This window comes from Salvelinus namaycush, unplaced genomic scaffold, assembly GCF_016432855.1.
Source record: "Salvelinus namaycush isolate Seneca unplaced genomic scaffold, SaNama_1.0 Scaffold363, whole genome shotgun sequence".
Classification (NCBI taxonomy): Eukaryota; Metazoa; Chordata; class Actinopteri; order Salmoniformes; family Salmonidae; genus Salvelinus; species Salvelinus namaycush.
This window is the reverse complement of record NW_024060597.1, coordinates 71,744-89,052: the sequence shown is the minus strand read 5'-3', so window position 1 is coordinate 89,052 and position 17,309 is coordinate 71,744. Positions and strand designations below refer to the sequence as shown.

The 17,309-nt window shown below is 39.6% G+C and overlaps 1 pseudogene; it reads right to left on the bottom strand.

The window, feature by feature from the left end:
- LOC120040563 overlaps positions 1 to 17,309 on the bottom strand; it is an 88,916-nt pseudogene that overhangs the window by 8,851 nt on the left and 62,756 nt on the right.

Here is a 17,309-nt window from a genome sequence, read left to right as displayed (position 1 = left end):
ATGGTGGGACGTTCACGTCCCGAACGATCCTAGAGAAGTTAAGACTCCATAATGTTTCATCTGTACGTGTTACAGTCCTCCTTTAAGACTCCATAATGTTTCATCTGTACGTGCTACAGGTCTCCTTTAAGACTCCATAATGTTTCATCATTAGATGCTACAGGCCTCCTTTAAGACTCCATAATGTTTCATCATTAGATGCTGCAGTCCTCCTTTAAGACTCCATAATGTTTCATCATTAGATGTTACAGGCCTCCTTTAAGACTATAATATTTGAAGAATCTAGGTATTTCCTTTTTTTAACAAGTTGTGTAGATCAGATGTTAATGAAGCAATACAGACCACATTGAAGTGTCTGGAGTTTAGTTTGCCTGTTCTAGAGTCTTGTAAAGATAGGGGGGTTGACTGGGACAGGCAATGTAACATCCATAATGTTTTTAGGAAAAGGTTTTGTAAAACAAGCACCTTACATCAGATCATCTTGAAACTTTCTCTCTAAAGCTAACTTTCATCAAGGTTTAATATGGTCTATTGGTTTCTCTCTTTTCATTGGCAGAATCCTTTTTCAGTGTTATGATATTCATAACATCCATATCCACCAGTCTATCTTGCTGTCAACTAACAGAACTCTGCTGGTTGTCCTGGTAACAGATACCAGTGGGCAGATCTATTGTACTTGTTCAAACTAAACTACAGCACTTACTTTGATGTGTCAAATCTGATCCTTTCTTCTCTCCTCCTCCTCTCACAGTTCCACTCAGCCCTGTTGTTTTCCTGCAGTCCACCAGCAACACAGACAACCTCTTCATACCCATCAGTAAGGAGCTACCGGGAGAGGTACGACACGGGGACTCCGGGAGGGTGAAAGGGCTAGCGTTGTCCTGGTATCCATAAAGAGGGGACACAGACACATATCATTATGGATGCTTATGTAACGGTTGTCATAAAGTGATTTACAGAAATCCAGCCCAGATCCAGATAGAGCAAGCTGTATGCTAGACCAGACCAAGCTGTACCATCTGGTGTTCTGATCTGGAGAGACTCTTCTCTGCCTCGTCAGCATCAGGATGTTGTTGAGGCTCCCCAGAGGATCCACAATAGTCATGTCTCTCTCCTGTGTGAACGAGAACATCAAACAAATGGTAAACTATTGATCTTCTATTGCAATCACAGAGTCTTACAAGAGGCATGAATATGTCTAAAAAGGGCCTAAAATGACCACTTTCATCTTGATTTCCTAAAAAAATATTTGTGATGCAAATGTAAAAGGGTCGTTCCTCAAAATGGGTTCCTTTTGCATCCCTTTGATATTTTAAGTAGAACATATGCACCAATATTGAATTTTAAAAGACTGTTATACTAGATGAGGGGAACTTTAATATAGACCACATGGAGAATTCAATACATCTAATTGAAAAGTCCTAAAAATATATGAACCAATGGCAGATCGACCCTTTACAATTCCTACAGTACTGAACAACATATTCAAGTGTAGAACTTCAGTAGAATGCCCCTTAAAAACCCCACATTAGTTCAACAACTGCATAGTTTGTGTCCCTGTTAAGACAATACTCACTGGTGTAAATCGGATCTTCTGTCTCCTCCTTTTTCACTCCCAAAACGTCTTCCTCCTTCACCTTTATTGAGATAGCATCCTCTTCCTCTCTAAAAGGTTCTTTCTCTTCTTTCACTATAACAGCCTCCACTTCCTCCTTTTTCATTCTGAAAGATTCTTTCTCCATACAGCAGACCTCCTCTTCATTAGCAAGGGAGGAGTAGTTTAGTGAACTCATGGTCAGGGACGTTAGCTAGCTAGCTAGTTTGATAGCATTAGCGACTAGCCTAGTGCTAGGCTCAGTATCAATCTTTAACAAGTTTGCAAATTGAACAAGCACATTATGTTAAAGTTAACCAGTAGATACGTCAACCGAAATTTGTTTAAAACACTGAGATTAGCTAATGTACAATAACATGGTCTAAAGCGTCAATCTTTCTTGTTTTATGTTGGCTAGCAAGCTACCGAGGTGGTTGAAAGAGTAGCCGTGTTGTTGTTCCTGAAGAAGCGTCCCGTCCAGTCCATTATACGTCACGCAAGAAGCATCACCTGAAATACGCATATCGCCATCTGCTGGCTGGAGTGGGTAACGCAGTTTGGAAACAATAGTTACTACACTTTTGTATTGGAAAGAACGTCATAATAATTTAACAATAAACTGATATATTTTCTCTTACGTCTTACAAATAATACGTTCCTGTACACAGACGTAGAAGCTTAAAATATGAATATGTAGATGATGAATAAATACTTATATGAATAGGTAGTGTGTTAATACACATTTGTGTTAATACTCTGTTCATTTATCACATTCGTTTTTATCTAGATGTGACCATACTTTTCCCTTAAAGTCACGCTCTATAAGATACAAATCATACTGTAAACAATAGAGCAAATGCATCACATGCAAATTGCACTTGAATATCTGTAGTGCCATGCACTGAGTCTACAAAACATTAAGAACACCTGCTCCTTCCATGACTTAGACTGACCAGGTGAATCCAGGCTAAAGCTATGATCCCTTATTGATGTCACTAGTTAAATCCACTTCAATCAATGTAGGTGAAGGGGAGGAGTCAGGTCAAATAAGGATTTTTAAGCCTTGAGACATGGGACATGGATTGTGCATGTGTGCCATTCAGAGGGTGAATGGGGAAGACAACATATTTAAGTGTCTTTGAACGGGGGATGGTAGTACGTGCCAGGCTCATCGGTTTGTGTCAAGAACTGCAAAGTTGCTGGGTTTTCCACCATCCAAACAGTGGCGGTCAGTGCCGTTTAAGATGAGGCAGGACGATTTGTTTATTCATGGCCTTATTTCTATTACAGCATATTAGATGACTGTCATTCATATTCCATTCACCCTGTTCAATGTAACAGCAATAGGTTTAGGCTACTACATGATACTAACATTTCCCCTATACCCATCATAAGGTTGCTACAACCTAGCCTATGAATGAAAGTTTAGAATGTAGGTGCACACAGGTCAAGAGAAACATTTGAGGTGACAGACAGTGACACATGGACAGACACATTCAATACTGCCTTGCACACTCCTGCCTGCATCTAGCTGAAATAGAGATTCTATTAGACAAATTCAGGTATGTTAATCCCAGTTTTGTTCCGTTAAAGAAACGTTTGTCAACAGAATCGGCTGAATGAATTAACCCCTGATGACGCGTAAACACAGTTCACTTTCACAACTGCCACGTTGTATTTCCTCTCACATCAATACGCTCACCTTTTCCCTTCGCTTGTGGACGTCAGTGCACAACACATCAGCTGTAGGTGACCAGGAGAAAAAACCTTTCCAAACCAAACCATTTCATAACTGCTACACACAGCATCGTTGTCACCATATTAGCTAAAGTAACGTCATAGTCAACACAGCTAATATAACGCGTTAGTAAACCTGCTACAATCATGACAGAGCTCCTCTGTGGAGATGCTACATGTTTCATCATTAGATCCTACAGTCCTCCAACAATGGGTGTCATATGAAGCTTTACCACTTGCTCTGTAATAGGAGTAGTATTTTTCCTTGACTCACCCGGTACTTCCTGTATACAGCCTCCACATTGACACTGTACCGGTAATCCTGTATACAGCCTCCACATTGACTCTGTCCCGGTAATACCTGTATATAGCCTCCACATTGACTCTGTACCGGTACCCCCTGTGTATAGCCTCCACATTGACTCTGTACCAGTAATACCTGTATACAGCCTCGCTACTGTTATTTTACTGCTGCTCTTTAATATTATTTATTTGTATTTTATACTTAACACTTATTTTTCTTAAAACTGCATTGTTGGTTAAGGGCTTGTAAGTAAACATTCCACTGTAAGGTCGTCACTTAAAATTTGATTTGATTTGTATTTTGATTTCATTCATACATTTCTTACATGAATTTATTAATATAGAAAATATAAATATAGAAAATATAAATGTTTCGATTTTTTTATATATATTGTTGAACATATACATTAAATAAGGGTATATTAGTTCCAGGATCTCTGCTAGTGTTAAAGTTATGGGCAATTTAATACAGAGAAATCTCATGAAGAACCTCATGAAGGTATATCACCACAACATGCTGCATTACAGATCTCTTGAACAGAGATGCCTTTGAACAATGCCTATGTTGTAGCCATACCTCTGGTGGATTGAGCCATCAAGCCCTCCGGAGGTGTCAGATCCTTGCTACTATAGAACCTCATGAAGGTATTTTTTATTTCACCTTTATTTAACCAGGTAGGCCAGTTGAGAACAAGTTCTCATTTACAACTGTGACCTGGCCAATATAAAGCAAAGCAGTGCGACAAAAACAACAACACAGAGTTACACATAAACAAATGTGCAGTCAATAACACAATAGAAATATCTATGTACAGTGTGTGCAAATGTAGTAGAGTAGGGAGGTCATCTCAAGGACTGGAATCATCTCAAGGACTTCATCAAACTGACACTAGTGGAAGTCGTCTCGAGAATTCCAGAAAAATCTGTTTGGTCCTTCGCGATGTATATATTTCACTTATACACTAACTTCATCCGTGCCGAGGATGATGCCTGGATAAAAAAGGATTTTCCTCATTGGCTGGTTGTTCTGGAGCAGCCAGGACCTTCTGCCTGAAACTGAAGTGCTGTGTGTTATTAAAGCATGTACAGTTTAGGTCCTTCTTTGTTGAACAAAGGCAACTGACATCCCCAAACATCAGCTCACCAGGAGCCATGGTGATGACCTGGTGTATTCTCATGGTGGAGGGCACTGCTTTTATGGGTCTTGGCATCATCTCCATCGCACGTTCAACATCGGCACTCTTCACACAGAACAGCTTCACTGACGTGTTTGTCTGATGGAGGCCTTGTAAAGCTCCTGTGCATCGCTGACATCACGGCCCTTAGCCACCAACCTGTCCGCCGTTCTCTTCAACGTTCATGATGTGGACTTAGTGGTCAAGTTCCTCAGTGCTCCTTTCCTCTCCTTGCTTCTTTTGCATGCTGTTCTCCACTGTTTACGCTTCTGATGCTGGTCTGTCTCACTTAATAAATCAATTATCTTTTCTTTTTTCCCCTGAATCAACATTCCTTTTCCATCTCTCCCTCTCAAAGTACTGTTCCCTTTTTACTGGGTCAGCACTGTGACGTGCTAGACACTGCCTTTGTCGTTCTGCTGCTGATGTGGGTGCCATCATTCCCTAGATGTTTCAATGGAATAACGTTAAATCAAAGATTCTTAGAATATATACATGTATACACTATACTCATTGAGTAATTTAGGATCCAGAGCAACTTAAAGGAACAACTGAAGAGCCTTGCCCAACTCTCCTACCACCAGGCTACCTGCCATAAAATATATTTTCTGTTCACATGGAACACGTTACAGCATGTTTCATAAGTGAATATAAACAATATATAATGTATAATATATTAAATTATTAATTTGTTTAGATGCAATATTCATAAATAAAGTAAATAACTCAACCCTGTCACAGATTTACAACCCGTTACATGTAGACTGAGGGACAGAGCTAAATTGTGTAAATTTAATCAATAATCATGCATTTATTTGATAAAGATACTTTCTCAACAAAATAACACAAATTTATGTTCGCATTAAATTATGTGCACATTTTAATATTAATTTCCCAAGTAAAAATGTATTGAAACACCTGGGGGACATGAAACAATTCTTGGTGTCAGTTAAAAAAATATGATTTTGTAATAATAAAGTTTAAATTCATTTTATATTTATTTCAATTTATTATACTGGACATTTCAATTTATAATCAAAATCAGTCAGTGGGACTGAAATATTACCAGAGCTCAAGAAAGATCCAAATACTGTTAGAATATAAATTGTTTTCTCTGTCTGTTATTTATTCACATCTAAATGTGGCCATACAACTCCCTTAAAGTGGAGGTAGCTAAATGTAACCACATGTAACATATGGATCTGCATTAGTATAGCATCACAAGTCCCAATGCAAAGTTACACCTCTCTTTTCTATTTTTAGAGTACATAAAACCGATCAGAATTCCAAAGAATGCCGAAGTCATGTCAGAATGTTTTTTTACAGGCTGTGAAGTAATATGGAGGACCCGGCTAGCCAGCCTATTCCCTAATGTAAACTCTGACAGAAACATCTTCAAATAGATCACTTCAAATTAAACCAAATCGTGTGCACTCATGACTAGGGGTTTCAATAACATCTTCAGCCAACTTACAAGCAAATACTTTATGAATTGACGGTTACAGATAAGCTTGCAAGGTTGCTAGGCAACTAGCCTGCTAATGTTAGCCCTACCAGACCTACCTACTTCAGCACTGCATGAGTCAGCCAGTGGCTATCAACACCTAGCTAGCGCTAATTTACAGCTTTAATAGCAAATTGAGCCACATTAAAGTAAACCAAAGTTTTGTAAATACACAATGCCACCTAACCAGTTATCAAATCATGTTACATGCAGTTATGTTAGCCAGCCAGCTAACATTAGCTATTTAAACCTGCTAGCCTAGCCAGCTAACTAGCCTAGCTAGCCTAGCTAGCCAACCACCACAGTAAGTAGTAAGTAGCAAGCGAGAGCCCAACATTGTTAACAACTCGAGACCAAGTAGCACAGGCAGGAGCCCACAGAACACAACTAAAACTAAACCAGCACATCAAAAGCGAAGAAAGCAGAGACTTACAGATTGACGGACCATCTGATGGTAAAAGAGTGGCTGAGTTACTGAAGCGAGAGGCAGGGAGAGAAGTGCTTCTGAGAGAGAGGTCGTTTCACCTGGCCAAGGGAGAGTCAGTGAGGCGGGTAATTAGGGTGACCACATGTCCCGGACAGTCCCCGCACAACCAAACAATCATGTCCTGCATTTTATCAACAAATTCAAACGCCACTAATTTACAAAAAAAGGTTGATTTGTCCCGTAAAACAGTCTGACATTCCCGACCTGTCTCTTGCAGTCACGTTACTCTTATGAAAATAGATACTGTATATCATAAGGATGTGATAGCCTTAGCCTACTGGTGATGTTAATGCAGTCACGTTACTCTTATGAAAATAGATACTGTATATCATAAGGATGTGATAGCCTTAGCCTACTGGTGATGTTAATCCTTAAGAGTCTATTGAAGCACTTTTGTGTCAATCTAAGTAACATAGTAAAAAAAAAAATCCCCATCCAAATCCATCAGTTTAAGATAAAGACCTGTTTTGTTGCATGGGCTGCGTCTCAATCCATCACATCTGCAAATGTCGGCCTTCCGCCTGTGAGGTGGAAGGTGGTCGCTACAGCGGTTTTTGTCAGACCATAAGACATCCCAAATATCAGGTCTTCTCACTAAAAAATGTCTGTAGCATCCAAACCGTTTGAGCTACAAAATCAAATGGAAAAGGGGAGACTCACCAACATAACGGTGTTCTCTATGTTGCTCATCGGAACTCGTTTGAAGGTAACCTATACACACACATGGAAGTACGGAGGTAGTTTTGTGCCCCAAAAATAAGGGGTTAAATATATGTAAAACAATATATAAAATATTACCTGAGCTTTCTTATATCGCCTAGATATAGGACAGACACTTCAAAACCTTATTACTTAAAATATATATATATGTATTTTTTCCCAGTTAAAACGTGTTTATCAATGCATTTCTATGGGCAATATTAGTAAAGCCCAAATTCAATATTTGATTTAAATATATATATATATACAGTGGGGAGAACAAGTATTTGATACACTGCCGATTTTGCAGGTTTTCCTACTTACAAAGCATGTAGAGGTCTGTCATTTTTTATCATAGGTACACTTCAACTGTGAGAGACGGAATCTAAAACAAAAATCCAGAAAATCACATTGTATGATTTTTAAGTAATTAATTTGCATTTGTAGTGGCAGTGGTTGTAGTGCACTGCTGCCACCACCAGGCCTGGAGTCCATTTTGACTTTGTTGATAGCGAGTTGTGTTAGCTAGCTGCGTGGCTAAAGACGTAGCAGCTAGCTTACTGGCTACTGATCAACCTATTGTGTATTGAACATTCATATTGGACTGTAGCAGCTAGCTAACTGGCTACCGATCAACCTATTGTGTATTGAACATTCATATTGGACTGTAGCAGCTAGCTAACTGGCTACTGATCAACCTAGTGTGTGTATTAAACATTCATATTGGACTGTAGCAGCTAGCTAACTGGCTACTGATCAACCTATTGTGTGTATTGAATATTCATATTGGACTGTAGCAGCTAGCTAACTGGCTACCGATCAACCTATTGTGTGTATTGAACATTCATATTGGACAACCTTACCTATATAGTAGCACCACCAACCATCAGCCCATTAATAATCCTATTCATTTCAAGCCACACTAAGATGTCACCATACTATTCTTTTAAAGCCCCACTATGTAAGACATAAATCATCAGAGTGGGCCTCCAACTTAAATGTAAACAATGGAGCAAATGCATCACATGTGAATATCACTTGATTATCAGAGGGATGTATTATGACATCAGATAGAACTACTCAGACATTCTAAATATCACTTGATTGTCAGAGGGATGTATTATGACATCAGATAGAACTACACAGACATTCCAAATATCACTTGATTATCAGAGGGGTGTATTATGACATCAGAACTACTTAGACATTCCAAATCAGGCTTCATCCATATCATGAAGGTGGATATTGATCCAACCATTTCAAAAGTAATGACGGGGCTGATGGAAACAGGATATGCCTGTACACTTTTATAAATGCCGACAGACAATTTGTTATTTCGTTTGACATGGTGGGGTCTTTTTGTGTCAGTGAAAATGTATAAAAGAGAAATGGCAGCATTAATCCTTTATGCGCAAATATTGATTTAATAACGATCATATCTTAGTTAACTTGGAGTCACGCGATATGTTGTGTGGTCCTCCGTCTACGACTTGGGAACCCATGTAGTTTATTAGGCTACAGATGAAAAAAGTTATGAACTTCACAGGGTGGTGAAACTGCATGTGATGAGCTTGATGCTCCTTTCCAATACATTTTGATGGTCTTCTTCTGGTGACATGATGATCGATGCTTGGTTACCATTTCACAAATAAAATAATATCGCTCTCATCCATAATAATCTCATCATATAGGTAGCCTACCAACACTGTATCTGTGAGCTGCTGGCTACAGTGCACGGGAAAAGAGCACGTTTTCTATTTTACGCAAGTTTTTAAAACCATCAGTGGAGTTGAAAATGTGATGGAAACCAATTTAACTTGTATTTTTCATTCGGTACATGGGAATTTAACAGCAAACGTTATTCTTCTTGTGCACTACGTCATAACGCAAAGCCTTTTATCCGCAATAAGTCTGTTTGATGCAAACATTTCTGGTGGGAAAATATGTTTATTGTTTCATGCAGATTTTAGAATATTCACATGGAAATCTGTCGCAAATTACATGGAAACTTAGCTACTAAGGTGGATATTGATTCAACACTTGCCGCGTATTCAAACCAGCCCACTGGGCACAGACGTCAGTTCAATATCTAGTTTCTCTTTACATTTCTTTGAGTCGTCAACTAAAGTGAATTCAACATGAAATCAACACAAAATGTCACCTGTCATTGGATTTAGGTTGCCAGTTCGGTGAAAAATAAAAAAATACCTGATGTTCATGGCTTTTTACAAATCCAATCAGTTTTTCACATTAATCAAACATCATCACATGTATTTGTTTTGTTGAAATGACGTGGAAACAACGTTTATTCAACCAGTGGGAGACTTGTAAATGACCCCAGGAAAGTCAAACAAAGAACTCTTCATTGAGACAATGATAAACAGCAATCCGTGGGAGAGTTGTGGTGGATATTATAAAATAAGGATCTGCTGGAGTCCAAGTCAAACCAAGATTCTTTATTTCTGAGCTCAGAGAGAATAACAGTTACACAGCACAGTGTAGACAGTCTGAATTCCTGAAGCATTGGGTGATGAGCACATATCTTTTTAGTTTCCTGTTCCTGGGTGGGATATTATTCATACAAGGACGCAGGTGCAGCTGGTTTGCAACACAGGATGATACTCCCAGGAACAGGAGATTATAATAGGTCAGTTTCACAAGGTTAGTCTGTGGTGGTTAATTTCTGTATTACCAAATGAGGAGAGACAAACTTCACACACCAATCAGAGTTATACTTAAACTACATCTTTAATAATAAGATCTTTGCAATGACTTTCAACAATTCACTATTTCTAATGAACCGTTGAGAGTGGCAACACAATGGCTACTGAGATCTTTTATGGCAAAGATCCACCCCCTAGTCGACATAAACCACAGATATTAGGAACAGTTTACAAAGTGAGACTTTATAATGAGAAAAGAGTATCCCGTAGCCAGATAGCATTCGCTATAATTTATCATTCAGTTTGGTCCCTAAAACAAGGTTCTAATCTCGTTCCTGGTACTTCATAGCACAAAAACACCAACTCATCCAATGGCATAACTCAACTGTCAACTCTAGATACTCCCATCTCAAGTAAAACCCCTTCTTGACCCCACTCCTGGACACACTCACTGAATGGAGTGAGCCTCTAGCTCAGGGGTGTCAAACTCATTCCACGGAGGGCCGAGTGTCTGCAGGTTTTTGGTTTTTCCTTTCAATAAAGCCCTAGACAACCAGGTGTGGGGAGTTCCTAACTAATTAGTGATGTTAATTCATCAATCAAGTACAAGGGAGGAGCGAAAACCCGCAGACACTCGGCCCTCCGTGGAATGAGTTTGACACCCCTGCTCTAGGTCATACACTATCCCAGGATAAGTGCAACATCAGAGAGGACATACAATGGTTCCAGACACTGCCATACACCTCCCCCCAATGCCAAAGGAGGGAGTGACTTGCGCACAGACATTGTGGAAACCAGTAATTGGTTCCCCATTAATCACACCATCCCTTCACATAGTTTAACAGATACATTCACATATGAAGACAATGTTCCCTCCTGTCCTCTTCCCTTCCTGATATTCTGCATAGCACCAGGGAAATGTGAAAGACAAGCCTGACCTCTCCCCTCTCTGGGACCCAGGTGACTGAGCCCCAGCTGAGGGAAGAAGTGCAACTGCCAACACCAGAGTCCGAAGGGATACATTCTAATAACAAGTATATCACATGAGCATATTATGCAGATAAGACATCTTAATTATCTATGTTACCCAACTAATTCTGATTCATCCACCACAAGTCACATACTCAGATATGTGGACACATACAATTAACATTTTGCATTACAGAGTCTGTGAACATTTTCATTTCATTAAATCATCAGTGGGCCAACATTGCAAATGTAAACGACGGAACAAATGCATCACATCCAAATATCACTTGATTATCTGTAGTGCTGGAGGAAAGACACCCAGATAAACACAAACACAGAGTTTAAAAAAGGACAATTTAAACACATGGAATCTGACCTACTCTATTCAAACTGACATACTCCATATTCAATTCATGTTTTCTAATAAAAACATACAAATATATGTTTTAGTATACTTTGTACAATTCAAGTTCATATGGTAAAAACAGGTAATCATTATTATTCAACAATATAAGACAGCAAGTCCCCTGTGTGTATTCTCTCATGCCATTTCAGCTCCCCCGGCTGGTTGAAACACTTTCCACATTGGGAGCAGTGGTTAGGCTTCTCCCCTGTGTATTCTCTCATGTTTTTTCAGGTTCCCTAAATCGTTAAAACTCTTTCCACACTGGGAGCAGTGATAAGGCTTCTCCCCTGTGTGTATTCTCTCATGCCGTTTCAGATCCGCAGGCTGGTTGAAACACTTTCCACACTGGGAGCAGTGGTAAGGCTTCTCCCCTGTGTATATTCTCTCATGCCATTTCAGCTCCCACGGCTGGCTGAAACCCTTTCCACACTGGGAGCAGTGGTAAGGCTTCTCCCCTGTGTGTATTCTCTCATGCCGTTTCAGCTTCGCCGGCTGGCTGAAACCCTTTCCACACTGGGAGCAGTGGTAAGGCTTCTCCCCTGTGTGTGTTCTCTCATGTTTTTTCAGGTTCCCTAAATCGTTAAAACTCTTTCTGCACTGGGAGCAGTGGTAAGGCTTCTCCTCTGTGTGTATTCTCTCATGCCATTTCAGCTCCCCCGGCAGGTTGAAACTCTTTCCGCACTGGGAGCAGTGATAAGGCTTCTCTGTAAGGCTTCTCCCCGGTGTGTGTTCTCTCGTGTTGGTTCAGGTTTCCTTTATGGCTAAAACTCCTTCCACACTGGGAGCAGTGGTAAGGCTTCTCCCCTGTGTGGATTCTCTCATGTTGTTTCAGGTCCCATAACCGGTCACAACCCTTTCTACAGTGGGAGCACTGGTGTCGTCTTGCTGGTTTGGACGTCCCTGGCTCTGGTTCCTCTGAGTCTGGTCTTTCTCCTGCCAAAGACAGTGTTAAAAAAAAAATAGAGACCTGAATGAAACCTCCACATGATAAAACAAACATGCTACGAGGGTAAATCCTGAATCAGATCTCTCAATAACCTGAGGCCAGTTTTAACAATCTTTGTGTGATTTTAAAACAAATGTTGTAGAGCATCCTGGTAATTACTGATATGTTTACATTACTTATTTTATTCATCCTGTTTTACAAGTCAGAACACAAAAAACTAGACAGTTCTATGACACTAACACAGACATCGCTGGATTCCTATCAGCAGGTGGTTCTAAATATATAACCTTCATAGTTGTATGATACAGAATGTGACCTACAAACTTCCTTAAACATAAAATAACTAAATAGGTAATTTTGTGTGATAATCCAAAACTTGTTTTTACGTCGAAGACACAAAGCACATCAGTAACATCTCCCCGTTGTTGAAAGGGTTCAACACATGATGTTTAAATGGCCCAATTTCTTATTTAGACGTTCACAGATTTTCAAAATTTTGACTATCGCCGATGTCATATTTTGGGTAAAGTAAAAAATAAGGTGAAATATTTTGGGTAGATGTTCCTAAAACTGACAGTTAATACAATTAACAAAAATATAAACTCAACATGTAAAGTGTTGGATGTTTAATGAGCTGATAAAAAAAGATTGCAGAATTTTTTACATCCCTGTTAGTTAACATTTATTCTTTGCCAAGATAATCCATCCTCCTGACAGGTGTGGCATATCAAGAAGCTGATTGAACAGCTTGATTATTACACAGGTGCACCTTGTGCTGAGGATAATAAAAGGCCACTCGAAAATGTGCAGTTTTGTCACACAACAATGCCACAGATCTCTGAGGGAGCGGGCAATTGGCATGCTGACTGCAGGAATGTCCACTGGAACTGTTGCCAGGGAATTTAATGTACAGTACCAGTCAAAAGTTAGGACTCACCTACTCATTCAAGGGTTTTTCTTTATTTTTAATATTTTCTACATTGTAGAATAATAGAGAAGACATCAAAATTATTAAAAAACACATGGAATCATGTAGTAACCACAAGTGTTAAACAAATCAAAATATATATTAGATTCTTTAAAAGTAGCCACCCTTTGCCTTTATAGCTTTGCACACTCTTGGCTTTCTCTCAACCAGCTTCACCTGGAATGCTTTTCCAATAGTTGTGAAGGAGTTCCCACATATGCTGAGAACTTGTATGCTGCTTTCCCTTCACTCTGCAATCCAACTCATCCCAAACCATCTCAATTTGGTTGAGGTCGGGGGATTGAGTAGGCCAGGTCATCTGATGCAGCACTCCATCACTCTCCTTCTTGGTCAAATAGCTCTTACACAGCCTGGAAGTGTGTTGACCAAGGTCAATGATGTGGTAGCCATGCTGATTAAGTGTGACTTGAATAAATAAATCACTGATATTGTCAACGGCAAAGCACCCGCACACCATCACATCTCCTCCTCCATGCTTCACGGTGGGAACCACACATGCGGAGATCATCCGTTCACCTCCCTCACATCTCACAAAGACATGACGCTCGGAACCAAAAATCTCAAATTTGGACTCATCAGACCCAAGGACAGATATCCACCGGTCTAATGTCCATTGCTCGTGTTTCTTGGCACAAGCATGTCTCTTCTTATTGGTGTCCTTTAGTAGTGGTTCCTTGGCAGCAATTCGACCATGAAGGCCTGATTCACGAAGTCTCCTGTGAACCGATGATGTTGAGATGTCTGTTGCTTGAACTTTGTGAAGCGTTTATTTGGGCTGCAATTTCTAAGGCTGGTAACTCTAATGAACTTATGCATCAGAAGTAACTCTGGGTCTCCCATTCCTGTGATGGTCCTAAAAGTAATGATGGACTGTTGTTTCTCTTTGCTTATTTGAGCTGTTCTTGACATAATATGGACTTCGTCTTTTACCCAACAGGGCTATTTTCTGTATACCACCCCTACCTTGTCACAACACAACTGATTGGCTCAAACACATTAAAACCTGTTATGGCTAGGGGTTCCACTAGCGGAACGTTTCGACAACATCCGGTGAAATTGCAGAGCGCGAAATATATATATTTTTTATTAGAAATATTTAACTTTCATGCATTCACAAGTGCAATTCACCAAATTCAAGTTTAACTTGTGTCAGATTTCAAAAAGGCTTTACGGCAAAAGCAAACCATGCGATTATCTGAGGACAGCACCCCATCAAACAAACACATGACAATCATATATCAACCCGCCAGGCGCGAAACAAAACTCAGAAATAACGATATAATTCATGCCTTACTTTTGAAGAGCTTCTTCTGTTGGAACTCCAATATGTCCCATAAACATCACAAATGGTCCTTTTGTTCGATTAATTCCGTCGTTATATCTCCAAAATGTCCATTTATTTGGAACACCGGTTCCAACTCGCCCAACATGACTACAAAATATCTAATAAGTTACCTGTAAACGCTGTCCAAACATTTCAAACAACTTTCCTAATCACACTTCAGGTATTTTAAAATGTAAATAATCGATAAAATTTAAGATGGGATAAACTGTGTTCAATACCGGATAAAAACAACGTGAAGCATGTGACCTGGAGCGCGCATCAAAACATTAGAGAGCACTAGGCTGGACCCTCGTTCTGAATAGCCGTACTTCTTCATTTCTCTTAAGAAAAACATCAACCAATTTCTAAAGACTGTTGACATCTACTGGAAGCAATAGGAACTGCAACCAAGTGCCAAAGAAAAGTGCCACAAAAAAACAATTGAAAACATAGTCAACTCAACAAAAAGAAAATTCCTCCTGGATGGTTTGTCCTCGGGGTTTCACCTGCCAAATAAGTTCTGTTATACTCACAGACATTATTTTAACAGTTTTAGAAACTTTTGAGTGTTTTCTATCCAAATCTACCAATTATATGCATATCCTAGCTTCTGGGCCTGAGTAGCAGGCAGTTTACTTTGGGCACACTTTCAACCTGGATGTGAAAATGCTGCCCCCTATCCCAAACAGGTTTTAAGGAAAGAAATTCCACACCTTAACTTCTAAAAAGGTACACATGTTAATTGAAATGCATTCCAGGTGACTACCTCATGATGCTACAGTCCTCCTTTAAGACGCCATTATGTTTCATCATTAGATGCTACAGTCCTCCTTTAAGACTCCATAATGTTTCATCATTAGATGCTACAGTCCTCCTGTAAGACTCCATAATGTTTCATCATTAGATGCTACAGTCCTCCTGTAACACTCCACAATGTTTCATCATTAGATGCTTCAGTCCTCCTTTAAGACTCCATCATGTTTCAGCATTAGATGCTTCAGTCCTCCTTTAAGACTCCATCATGTTTCATCATTAGATGCTACAGTCCTCCTTTAAGACTCCATCATGTTTAGAATGTGTCTGGAAGCGCTACACTATCTATTCTACTTTCATCCTTTCGGTTTAAATAATAATAATGTTATAATAGGTATTAACTACCTTTAATAACTAGGGTTAATACCTGCCTGGCGCCCCAACAAAACTTTATCTTTACCACCCTCTAACAATACCGCTACAGAATTAGCATAGTAGCCCATGTAATTTAAGGTAATCTGAAATATTTAGGACTAACTAACTATTCCTTGAAACCCATTCTGAAACTAACTGCAGCTCTTTGTTAAGTGTTGCTGTCATTTCAGTTGCCGTGGTAGCTGACGTGTACAGTGTTGAGTCATCCGCATACAGACACACAGGCTTTACTCAAATGTCATTGGCATGTTGTTGGTAAAGATTGAAACAAGCAGGTGCCAAACAGCTGCCCTGGGGAATTCCTGATTCTACCTTGATTTTGTTGTACAGGCTTCCATTAAAGAACACTCTCTGTGTTCTGTTAGACAGGTGGCTCTGGGGCGGCAGGTAGCCTAGTGGTTAGAGCGTTAGGCCAGTAACCAAAAGGTCGCTGGATCTTATCCCCGAGCTGACAAGGTAAAACTCTGTCGTTCTGCCCCTGAACAAGGCAGTCCTAGGCCGTCATTGAAAATACGAATTTGTACTTAACCAACTTGCCTAGTTAAAGAAAGGTGAGCTTTTTTTGAACTCTTTATCCACAATATAGCAGGGGGTGTAAGGCCATACGTTTTTGTCAGCAGCAGACTATGATCGATATTGTCAAAAGCCGCACTGAAGTCTAACAAAACAGCCCAAACAATATTTTTATCATCATCAATTTCTCTCAACCAATCAGTCATTTGTAAGTGCTGTGCTTATTGAATGTCCTTCCCTATAAGCTGAAAGTCTCAATTTGTTTACTGTAAAATAGCATTGTATCTGGCCAAACTATTTTTTCCCAAAAATGTAAGGGTTGGTAATAGGCTGATTGGTCGGCTATTTAAGCCAGTAAAGGGAGCTTTACTATTCTTGGTTAGTGGAATGACTTTAGCTTCCCTCCAGGCCTGAGGGCACACACTTTATAGTAGGCTTAAATTAAAGACAAGGCAAATAGGAGTGGCAATATCGGCCGCTATTATCCTCAATTTTCCATCCACGTTGTCAGACACCAGTGACATGTCATTGTTGATTTTTTTGCCCAAAATGTCATTTAAGATGCTCCAAAGCTTTTTACTATCATTCTTCATGTCATTTATCTTTGTTTCATAGTGTAGTTTCTTCTTCTTTTTATTCAGTTTAGTCACATGATTTCTCAATTTGCAATACGTTTGCCAATCAGTTATACAGCCAGACCTATTTGCCATCTCTTTTGCCTCCCTCTTCATCATACCATTTTTTGATTCCTCATCAATCCACGTGGATTTAACAGTTTTTGCAGTCATTTTCTTATCGGGTGCATGCTTATTA